Source organism: Miscanthus floridulus, chromosome 5 (assembly GCF_019320115.1).
Source record: "Miscanthus floridulus cultivar M001 chromosome 5, ASM1932011v1, whole genome shotgun sequence".
NCBI classification, from domain to species: Eukaryota; Viridiplantae; Streptophyta; class Magnoliopsida; order Poales; family Poaceae; genus Miscanthus; species Miscanthus floridulus.
This window is the reverse complement of record NC_089584.1, coordinates 138,546,347-138,558,771: the sequence shown is the minus strand read 5'-3', so window position 1 is coordinate 138,558,771 and position 12,425 is coordinate 138,546,347. Positions and strand designations below refer to the sequence as shown.

General features: G+C 40.8%; 1 non-coding gene and 1 pseudogene across 1 annotated transcript; both read right to left on the bottom strand.

The window, feature by feature from the left end:
- Positions 1 to 208: 208 nt before the first annotated feature.
- LOC136450946 (uncharacterized protein At5g08430-like) lies at positions 209 to 10,703 on the bottom strand (annotated as a pseudogene).
- A 1,460-nt stretch (positions 10,704 to 12,163) lies between these two features.
- Positions 12,164 to 12,245, bottom strand: TRNAS-AGA (transfer RNA serine (anticodon AGA)). The gene has a single exon. It is a non-coding gene; the product is annotated as a tRNA-Ser (tRNA).
- Between the last annotated feature and the right edge of the window lie 180 nt (positions 12,246 to 12,425).

Below are 12,425 nucleotides of genomic sequence, written 5' to 3'. Positions count from 1 at the left end.
GGGTCCCGACGCACAGGGCACGGCGAGAGGCGCTGTGGCGGTAGTCTTCTGGGCGGTCGGCGTCTTTCAATCCGCAGGCCGTCGACAGCTTCGCGCGGGGTTGTCGACCAGTCAGTGTCAGTGAGCATCGGGCTTGGGGTGAGGCCCCGAGGGCAAGGCGTCTTCGAAATGACTCACAAAAAACCCCTTTCGCATTAGCAGACTAGGAGAGTAGGAGGTAGTAACACAGTACAAGCTCGTTTGAAAATGTTCCTATTTTAACCATAAAAATGCTCATGTTGTTGATCCATTTCGACGTCCAATCCAGACTGAGCACTGAACATTCATGCATCCAAAAATGGCACAATGCTCGAGCCTACCAAATGTGTTCCATGTTCATGAGGTCCAGACCGGGAAGGAAAACGAGATCCAAAAAGCATCGACGACGAGAGCAGGCTACAGATGCAACAAGAAGGCATCTCTAAGCAAGACAGCCTGCTCAGAAGTCTGCCCCGTCTTCCACACTCGGAAGCCCTAGTTGTTGAAGAAGCCCAGCCGTTTCCAATGTAACATGTGCAACAGCGTGAATGGCCCTTGGGTTTCTCCTTGAGGGTCTATGTAGTGCCACTGCCACAGGAGCGCCGAAGGTGACACGCCGTTCGTGGCTGCATGTTCTGGCCCGTGCTGCTCTGGGCGCAGAACTCCATTCATGGCTGCATGAGCTGGCTGTCGCTGCAATGGCTGAAGAACCCCCCATTCATGGTTGCAGGTGCTGGCTCGCGCTGCTCCAGGTGAACATCCCCATTCATGGCCCTTGGAGTATGCATCGCCTTGCCTTCTGGCTTATGTTGCCCTGTGCGAGGGTCCTCATCGTCATCCCTGCTTAGATCGATGACTTCTACAACTTCATTAATCTTTGCCATGGCAGCTTGCCGGGAGTGGTCACTTTCATCTTGGTCAATGTTCATGGCTTGAGTTGGGCTACCATCTGCATTAACTTTACAAATAAAGTTAAATGTGATTGCAGAAAAAGAGGAGACTGTTAGAAAGTTAACGACAGGATTGAGAATAGCATGTCACTGTGCAATGTCTTAACAGCAAAGAGCAAATGCACAGCTATTTCTGCAGCAGGATACGATAAACACCAATACAATCAGAATAGCAATCCATGTGTTTGAATGGGGAAAATGCAACAAATGCCCAGTCATTTAGATTCTACTTGACACTAAACCAATATGACCAAACTTGGAATTATTAAGAAATGGGAGCCAACCATGCAAATATTAGAAACCTCTAGAAGATCTTGCAAGGATACATCACATTAGCAAAGGTGTTGAGTAGCAAACCTTGAGCATCGTCCATTTGATAATATAGTGCAGGATCAGGAGTAACACCACTGAGGCAGGCTTCATGAGCTACATGGATAAAATGAATACATAAGATCCAAAACTAGCAGCATTAATTGCACAGGATCAACATATCAGAAGAAATGGATTTATGATCAAGCAGTTCATAACTGACATGATCGTTGGTCATAAGAAAAGACAATATATTCAATTTTCTATCAACATTATACCCGCATGCAAACAAATGAATTATATGCATGAAGGTATTACCTTATCCCTGCTATTGAATGTAAGTATGTAACAGTTGGTGGTCTATCAGGGTTTCTTGGCATCACCATGCTAGACTATTAGTATCTAGCGCAACCCACACGACTAAGTGATCCTATGGTTTTGGTGTTCAATTGGTTTCAGAATTCCAGTTACTCAATATAACTAACGACCCTAAAACATTAAAGCATTCCATCATTTATTATCCTTATTAGTTTCAATCAAGTTCTAATTAAAATTTATATGCAGATAAAATATATCTCAGACTGGTTCCATTGTTTTTGGGAACATCAAAAGTTGAATGAACATACAGATCAAATTGTTTGTCTGATAAGTGTTAGCACTAGATAAGAATCACAGTACAGAACCTTCAGAAGGAGCTTCACGAGTAGCATCAACTTGCTTAGATGCAGCTGATGGCAGACGAAATCACCAAAATAGCCCATAGATAGCGATTAATTACATAAGGGAAGTCATAAGGTAAACAAAGGAAAACAGGTAGCGTAATTTTCAAAACACCATATTTGAAACAAACCTTCTGATGATTCTTTGTTAAGAACGTTCAAGCAATCATGTATTTGCTCTGTAGCACCTGGAACAAGCAAGTAAGTAGGCTTTAGTATTAGATGGAGAGCAAGCAAGATAAGCAGGTCTTTGCCTCCAATGGCATTATAATGGCATTCAAAACCACTAATTTATTTCTAAGTTTGGATATAGTAATTAGTTGATAGCATGTTTTGTGGAGCTTCAACAGTATAACATCTTACTACAATTAGTCATGATTTCCCCAACTAAGTAGATTCAACAGCACAGCGTAGCAACCACAGCCTGGCCCTTAGCAAGTAGAAAGAGATCAACCAAACTTGACATTAGTTCCATTTAGCAGTAAAAGTTCAGAATAGAAATTACTTAAAAGGAAAAGGTGGAGAACAGAGAATTGTAACGGAACCTAGGGTCCCCCCAAAATATAAATTCAAAAATAAAAAAGATCTAAGGCAGACAAATGTAGATTTTAATCATACCTTTTGATGGTTCCCCATTGAGAACATTCAAAGAATCAACTGTTTGATGAGTGGCACCTGAAAACAAGCAAGACAAGCAGGTCTTAGTGTAAGAGAGTAACAAGGAAAACTACCATTAGTTTCACTTTTGTCTATACTCAGTTTAAAATAACTTGTAGGAAAGGGAAAAAGGCTAGAGATGCAGAATGCGGAATTGCTTATTTTTCCTCAAATGTGCAGGATCATTGTCTTAAAAGAAGAGAATGGGAAATCCTTAAATACAATCGAACTTTAAGTGCAAAGCATGGCCAAAGCAAATACTTTAATCACACTGATACCAGAGCACACTATGAAGGATAACTAAGAAGGAAAACTAAAAAGTTTGGATGAGCCCCCTACTCCGTGGCATGTTGCAGGATTATGAGCCTGTTTGGTGCTTATAAGCTGCTTATGGCTAATCAATATAAGTATTTTTTATTAGTCGTAGGTATTAAACAGTAACATCTAATGCTTGTATCTCCTAAGATTCTAGCCTGTGCGGGAGCATAGGTTGCCATGGAGTAGTAAGTATAAAATCTAAATAAATCGAACTCACAGCACGCTAAACTGAAGTTTCCATAACTAAATATCACTTCTAATATTTCAAAACAGATATCACATGGCTTGCTGTATCATCTCCAAATCAACTTGTCTGAATACTTGCATTCTAAATATAGCTAATGAACAACTGCAATCCTGTAGGAACAGACTTCCATGTAGTAAGGGCAAATATATATGCCTACTTCAATTGTAATGGAAATTATGGTGTTACTTCACAACAAAATGATGCACTGACAAAATAATTAGCTCCATTTTGTATAAATTAACTGTGCTTACTTTTCCACAGCGCCATTTGGATTGAGCATGTAACAACTTAGGTATTCAGGGCCATTATGAATGTGAAACAAATGCAAAGGAAGGAAAAAGTGCTATAAGAGACTAAAATTTCAAGTGTTGGCACCTCTACTCTCTTGAGATGAGTTGCTTGCTGCAACTTGGAGTTCAGTTTCCTTTTCTCTGTATTCTGTATCCAGAATAATTTCTGGAACCTCTTCAAGATGACGCTGTCTTTCAGCTGGTGTGCTTAAAAGTTTTTTTTTGGTCCAGTAGTTCCACCAATGTAAGCAGCGGCGGAGCGTGTCATCAAACAAAGGAGGGGCTAATTCATCTTGCCTCTAACTTCTAGCTACTACAGACTGCCTGTGTTCTTAGTTAAATATTTTTCCTCTCTCTATCGCATGAAACAATGAATGCATTCACAGGAATAACAGTGGAGCATAGTCAAGCAAGGGGGGGCCGATGCCCAGCTTGGCCTTCACGAGGCTCCGCCACTGAATGTAAGAAAAGAATGCGTCAAGGAAGAAACCTTATGGGAAGTTTCTTCAATGGTCCTCTAAAGATGATATTAACAAAATGAAAGCAAGATGATATTAACAAAATGAAACACTATACTATTCTACATGATGATCACAGTCAGTCTAAAAAGGATATTCTACGTGTAACCCTTTCATCTGTGCAATGTCGATCTTTCTTTCTAGTCTCACAAGTTTTCTTTCAATCCACTGGAAAATGCCAATTTCATCAATAAGATTAGATGCACATATAACAAACACATGGAAAGAGAGGATATATCACTACAATAGTAGGACCAATGAAGAGCTGAATCTAGCATGAGAACTTAAAATTTTGCTTTCAGATATCAAATGTTGTCTAATAGATGCAAAAGATTAGTATGTGATGCAGGTAATATTGCCATTCAGACCTACAGCACTTCCAAAAACAAATAGCCGTATCAATTAGGGTATGGTGGACAAATAATTCAAGTTTCTAAGCAAAAGAGGAGAACAGCAATAAAATATTTGTGTACAAGTTTCAAAGCAAAGAAATGCTGATATTGATACTATGTTGTGTCCATGAAAAGCACTATGTCCTCAGTATGAGTTACAAAGTACTCCTTTTCAGTTGATTCAGACAACCAGTTACTTGTTAAACTTCTAATTTATATCTATCTGCATACATTTTCCTTCCAACATACACAAGCATGAAGTAGCAAAATAACCATTCACTGAACTGCCAAGTGCACTTACATGATTAACTATGTCTTTATGTACTGTTGCCACCTTTTCCTCCAACTCAGCCTGCCAAAAAGAGCAAACTCAGAAAACTAACAAAGGAGCTTAGCATATGCATTAGAAGCTCAAGTGCAACAGGAGACATGCTATCTTTAAGTATTTTCAGCTGACAGATATTAATAGGTGCAAACTTAGGTAAACAGGTTGGCTTAAAAAAAAACTCGACCTGCGGGGGGGTAAGACAGCCCCCGGCATTGCATTAAGAACAAGACCTTCTCACGCAAGTCAATAAAACCTCTGAACCCCTGCCTCCAGCTGACAGGTTCAAACTTAGGTGTAAACAGGTTGGCCTTAAAAAAAAACTCGACCAGCGGGGGGTAAGACTACCCCCAGGCGTTGGATTAAGAAGAAGACGTTCTCACGTAGGTAAAGAAAACCTATGAACCCATGAAGGTTGACCTCTGAACCCCTGCCCCACCCATACACAGCGGCACCGTAGCCCATGTGAGAACGACCACGACCGGGGCCGGACCTTAGACCTGTGCTTTGGTGTGGGACAGACGAGGGGACTTTTTTTAACCCTAGCCTGAAAATTCACTCCCACGGGACTTTTTTAACCTATGAACCCATGTAGCCCACATTACACTTTACAAGACTGCCAGTGTCCAAAGATTTTTTTTTAATAGCTGAAGGGAGTAGTGGAAAACCGGAAACAAATTGATCCTCGACTATCAACAAGTACAGAGTATGAACCGTCCATGACATGACCTGGCACAAACAAAGTAACACTTCGCAATACCCAAAACATTTCCCATCATTCTAACTAGCTAGCATATAACATATAGAAAATATTACTGTGGTCCTTCATCTCTATGGACTAGTAAATTTCCTTTCTATTAACAAAACAATCTGGTTTGTTTGCCCTCATAACTCCTCAGTATTTGCTAGTGTTGTAAACATCCAATGGGAAGAGCAACCAAGGAAAATTGCCTAGATCATTTTTTAACGAACTGGCAGGAGGCTCTGCATTTCAATTAAGCAGAATAGAGAGTTTATGTACAAGACTGCGGCTTAACCGCCGGCCATAGAGATTTCCCCTCACAAACCACACTCCCAGGGAACATCCCAAAAATAAAGGTCTCCCTGGACAAGGCCAGTCTACCCCTGCAAATCAAGCGCCTGTATTGTACTAAGCGTTCTTTAGAGCATAAGAATCATAGATCCCCTAATGAATTTGTATATGAATTATCTTACTTTAGCACTGGAATATGCTAGAAGAATATGCGATTTGTTTTGACATGAGATACAGCAACAGATTTGCGTTAGTAATTAGCCATGTGAATATGTTAGAATGAGAACCATAATATTGATTCACAATAAATGTACACACACATACAACACATGCAATGCAGATACAAAATATTCTCATCACTAGAGCAATGGACGTCAAAGGTGAAAGAAAGAAATCATTATTCAACAGCATGATAAGTCTACTCTAACCAGTGCCACATATTCAAATGGTTAGGCACTGCCACTGCATTAAAAAGAAGAAAAATTCAGAATATGATCTTACAACAGTGGTCCGCTTCAGTAGTCCTTTCTCAGCCAAAGAAATAAGATCATCACACTCATCCTGTTACCAAGGGAAAAGACATAATTATTCCACCACATCTTTTATTCAGGCAAAAAAGGCTAAATATTGAATTAGTGAACCAATGTTGCACAAACTACTTAGTAATGACAAGCTACTTTAGAACAAATGTAGCAGTAAATTTAATTTTCCATCAGCAACAACTAACATAATAGCATTAAAATGCTACTGGATTAAAAAAAAATAGTACCTCTGTTAAGTCCTCATCTGAGAGCATTGATATACTGACATCATCCAACAAACCAGTAACACATAAGAGAATATTTGTACATGTATCATTTATCTTGTATTCATTTTCAGACTTCTTGATGCCTGTTACAGATTTATCCAACAGCACGTGAGAAAGTTGTTTCCTTTCTTCACAAATGAACTAGACCATCAAACCTAAGAAAGAATGATTGCAAGTGATCCATACCTGTTACTTGTCCAAGCAGGCATGCTTTTCTTGGTATTTCATAGCTGTGCACCTTTTTGCCGCGCTTGACTCTAACAAAACAGCCAACAACTTTCTGTTCAAATGTGTCTGGCTGACTCATCAAAAGACTAATAACTAAAGTTTTTCTCAGGTAGATTAGGTTGATATTATTCTGAGTAAGGGAGGCAAAATGTCTCTTGCTTCTTTCTGAGACCCTCTTAGCAATCTTTGGCTCCAGACTATTCCAAGGTCTCTTTTTAATAACTGGGGCGTCATCATCATCTTTAGAACTACAAAATCTTTCATCTTCTGAAACTGCATTTGAAGCTAGATGAACTGCCAAGAACCTACGGATCATTTTGCATCTCACTTTTCTTCTCGTAAACAGGGGTTGCAGCTTATCATCACACAAGAAACGAAGTTTCTTATCGTCCTGGTATAGTTTCTTCTCTTTGATGTACCCCTTGACAACTCCAATAATTTCAAGTTCTTCAAGAGGTTTTGACGTATCCTTTCCAAAACTTGACAAGAATCCAATTAGCTCTCTGGAACCCCACCCAACATAGGTTCTCTTATTTGACTTGTTCTTCTGTGATGTGTTCGCTTTAATCTGTTTGCCCTTAGAGTCAAAAGGAATTGTTTGATCATTGACGCCATTATCAGGAGATGTATTTTCATCTGACTTGTGATCAACAGCTGGAAATCTCTCTAAATTCGCTCCTTCTTTACAGTTAAGCTTTCTATTCAGAATATCACTAGCTTCTTCCAGGTCAACCAATGTCAAATGTTCTGCATCTTTAATTCCTTCCCAGTAGTCTTTAAACAAAATTTCGTAGTTATCTGTTTTTGCCTGGAGATGCACATGAACAGTTGTCAGAAAAGACAGAAGAAGAAAAAAAAACATGTTGCAGAGGTCAAATTGTATTTTTTTATATAATCTAAACAAGTTTGGAATTCTTTCCACAAAGATATCCAACAAAGTTATGGAGGGGAAAAAATAAAAGTGAACTTTATAGCAAGCAACACACTCTTTTCGAGAACTGACTAGTAAAGACCCAATATTGTACTTGAGGAGTCTGGGTTGTTTTATCCACTTAGACTATGGCATTCTTGTTCTAGGAGTGTTGTGGGTGTGTGATCAGTGGTGGAGCGTGAGCTAAAATCAAGAGGGGGCCAATTCCATATGCTCATGCTACACCTAGCTAACTGTTACTACCTTCCAGGTTGTGCTTTGTCCATGAGCAAGATAAGCCAGCAAGTAAGATGAAAAATGAAATGACGTGCTTGTGCATGTAAAGCTCATTTGATGACATTGTGTATGAGCTCCTACATCATTCAGTACAATGCCCGTTGATGCTTTAAGAATAGAGAAATGCTTGAGAGCCGTAATGAGCAGCAAATGCAGGAGAGCAGTGGGTGTCAGACATACATTGTCTTACTTAGCAATTATTGTACGCAACAGCAGGCAACTGCCATGGGAAGCTAAAAAATATACAATCCCTAAAACACTGACATCTGGCTCATCAGAAAACTCCCTTAGACAAAGGGGGGCTGCAGCCCCCTATGGCCCATGTGTGTGATGGATGGGTTTGGATGCACGTGTGAGTCTGGCTGTGTGGATTATACATGGATTTTTTTTCTCCTTCTTTAATGAAATGGCATGCAGCCTCCAGTGCATTTCAGAACAGTATCATGATTCAGAAAAATAGTTGGGTACATGCATGCAGTTACCTCATGAGGATCATTCTTCTCAATCGCGATAGCCAGGTTCAAGCAGGTTCTGCAGAATCCCTTATTTTGCTTTCTCAGTTGCACAAATTCTACTTTTCCAAGGCAGGCACAGCAAACCGAGTAAAGTGGACAGCACAGGCACTGATAATCAGAACGTCCTCTGCACTGGACACATGTGCCAATTGTACAAAGTCAAAATTAGGCTCACGAATGAATTACAATAGATTTCAAGAGTATAGAAGCTAAAACGTCTTTCATAAAAGAGGTTAAAACAGACATTCCACAATTCATGATCATATATGTCAGGCGCAAAATGCTTATTATGTGCAACTATTTAAGTCCTGGTTAGCTTGATGTGTTGTCAGACAAAAGAAGTTGGGTAGTTAATGTTAACAAGTTTTTATTGCAGGCACTGAAATGCTAGTTGTATTTCTGTTCCATGTTGCATAATGCTGGAACAGGTAGCTCCGTAAAATAGTAAACAGTTGAAAGTAAATGTCCAGCAGCATAACTTTGAAAAAAAAAGATGTCCAGAAAAGAACAAGGATAATTTCATAAGGTGGTTTGTACTTCAGGATATGTGGCCATAACCAAGGTACAAACAAGTGAACGTGAGTGACAACCAATTTTTGTCCTTTCTAAAGCTATGGTTATCAATATATTCCAAACATACATATTAGAAACATGAAAAGCATATGTGTGGTGTTTTTTTTTGGCAAAACACTTCCACGGTACAAATTTTATGGATTCTACAAATTTACTGCAATATAAAATACTCGTGAAAAGTACATCTTCTTAAGACTATGATGTTATCCAAGTACAAGTATTTGTGACTGAAGCGGGTACTATTTTAATTGCAACAGATCATACCAGCCTTCAAGACATGAACATCTGCAGAACTATTGAAGGACATTGTCCTTTCGTAGCAGTCATTGATGATGATGCATTGTCAAAACACTAGAAATGTTAGTGTATACTGCTGCCAACAAATTAATTAACCAGAAACACTTTTCCCTGTACAGGCTCATAAAACCAGGCTCACATTTAGGATGCATGGTCATGTTCACCGAATGGGTAGGTCATCATGATCGTGCAGCACATGTGTGATGCAAAACGCCAATCAAAACTAATGTTTGACATTAACATAGCATCCACACATTCAGGATAGGAATGGTAAAATCAACAGCGTATAAGTTCTCACCGCACATGAACCCCTCATCTTTGTTTTGGACACAGCCTGGATGGTAAGCCTTGAGGCAGTTCCTCGAAAGGACAAGGACGCAAAATTAGCAGGCAAAGCTGTTGGTAACCGATTGGACTGAAAAATAAAATGAACCAGGCGACGTTTTCCCCAAGGGACTAGGTGGATTCACACGCAGAATCGCTGCGCCAACATCTACCCAGCTGCATTCCGCACAGCCATCCAAATACGCCGGAACAAGCCAGCAGCACGAAATTACGCAACTGATTAAAGAGCAATCGCGATGAATTCCAGTCTTTTTTTCGCACCAAAAGAGCCAACCGCACAGAAACCCCCAAAAAAACCCCGCATGTTCAACATCAGTACAACTATCGGGGCGGCCGAGCCAACCGATCGACACAAAAAAAACCAAAAAAACCCGGCATGTTCACCATCAATACAGCTATCGAGGCGGCGGAATCACACGTATATAGGACGACAAAGGCTTACCTAGAGTCACATACGCGGAGGTCGTGCCCGCTGTCCTTGCAAATGAAGCAGCATTCCTCGGGTATCCTGTCCTTTTCCTGCCTCTGCCTCTTCCCGCTCATCATTTCGTCCCCTGGACGCGCGAACGGAGCGGCACGGACTTAAACCCCCAAAACCCTCCGCAAAACCCCGAGGTCACCCTCTCCTCCGCAATCCTTGCCCTGATGACGGCGGTCGGCGGAAATGGCGGCGGCGGAGGGCGGGCGGTTTGGGTGAGCGAGGGTTTGGCGGGTCCGAATTCGGGAGAGCAGAGGAGCGGGCGACTATGTGGCCATGTGGGTGCGAGTGAAACCAGCCAGTGCCGTGGGGGGAAGAAATGGAAAGGCTCGAGTCGCGCGGGCCGCCGGAGCGCCGGAGCGCCGAGCACGCCGTCGGGCGGTGGGGGGTCTACCTGCGCGTGACGCTTGGCTCTTTGGCTCCTTGTTGGTTGGCTCGCTTCTTTTCTCGCCCTCTTCCTCTGCCGGGTCCGTCTCGTGGAAGGGGAAGCAGTGCTGACGTTCTGAATTCTGATTCTGATGATTGCAACTATAGAGAGTCTGAATGGTTGATTCGGGGCCCAACTCAGCACCGCACCATACTGATTTTGGGCTTAGCCTGTGTGATGCATCAGTACAACTTGGGCCAAGAAATAGAGGTCAGGCCTATATACTATTAGGCTTAATTTATAGGGACAAAAGGATAGTTTAATTTGGTTTTTATACAAAATTGGTTTCTTTATAGTTAGAAGAAGATCGATGTATAATTTTTTGTCAATTCTGGAATTAGACGTACGTTAGAGATTTGATAGATGAACCTACCACTAAAAACAAAATTTTCATGTGGTTCTTCAAAAGAGGAGTTATCTACAAGGACTATATCTTGCTCCAAGAATTTGACATGGGAGTTTGTTGTTTCGGTAGTTATCTAGAAATCATCCAACATCTATTTTAGAGTGTTAATTTGCTAAATTTCTCTAACGTGTTGTGCATGTTATGCTTGAAATTTTCATCACATGTGAATGTAAGGCCCTCTTTGGCAAAGCATGGGCTTCTCCAAAAACGAAAAAAAACAAGAAAAAAAAACCACATTTTGGTGGCTTCGACTTCTTGCCCTGACTGGGAGGGGTTTTTTTAGTTAAGCTAGTGGAGAAGCCCCCCCCCCCCCCCCCCCCCCCCCCCCCCCAAAAAAAAAAGGTCTACCAAAGAGGACCTAAATAATATGTTCAACCAATAGTCTAATCAAGCAGGTAGAAATTATAAACACTATTTATTCACAAGGGCGACAACATTTTGTTGGTTGCTTTGGTTCACAGGAAATAAGGTTATCTCTAGCAAGTGCATACAAAATAAATACATTTTTGTAGGTCTTGTCCAAGGGGATACTCTGACTTCGGTTCTAGGCGCAATCGCAATGATGTGATAACCAAAAGAAGCTATTGATCCAATCTTGATGCACTTGGGAACCGGCGGTAGTGCTATTTTTAACATTCCATGGATGGCTGTTTAATTTTAGAATTGAATTTTAATACGGAACACTTGATAAACTTTTATTATGTTTGGGTAGTATGTGCCACGGTATGTAATAATTTAATTTGATTTCTCTTCCTAAAAACGGATGCACCCGAAATATTTTTCTATTATCTAAAAACTATATTATTTACCATAGTAGATAAGAGATGTATACCCACAGGGACGGCATGCCTGTGCAGACAAAGCGTAGAGGATGAACTGCCTCGGCGCCAGCAGCAATCAAACATGAACAGTATGAGGGAACGATACTGTTCGTTTGGGTTTGTTTGGCTTATAAGTCATGACTGAAAGTACTGTTGGCTTATTTAGTATGAGAGAAAATTATTATTCGTTGGCTAATAAGCCAAACACGACCAAACGAATAGGTTGAAAAAGTATACAGTAGATTAGTAGGGAGGGAAAAATAAAATGTTAAAAATAAAAAACGTGGTCGGCAGGATTCGAACCTGCGCGGGCAAAGCCCACATGATTTCTAGTCATGCCCGATAACCACTCCGGCACGACCACTTTGATATCATACCTCATGTAACACTCAATAAATCCCGTAAGAATAAAGGCATGCGGTGCCATTAGCTATTCATCATGCTGTAAAATTAAGTTGCCCCTGATAATTCATGTAGCACGACATTTTCCTAGCATCACGTAGATAGTAGTATGGCATGGATGACCTAGCATGCAGACTTCGGG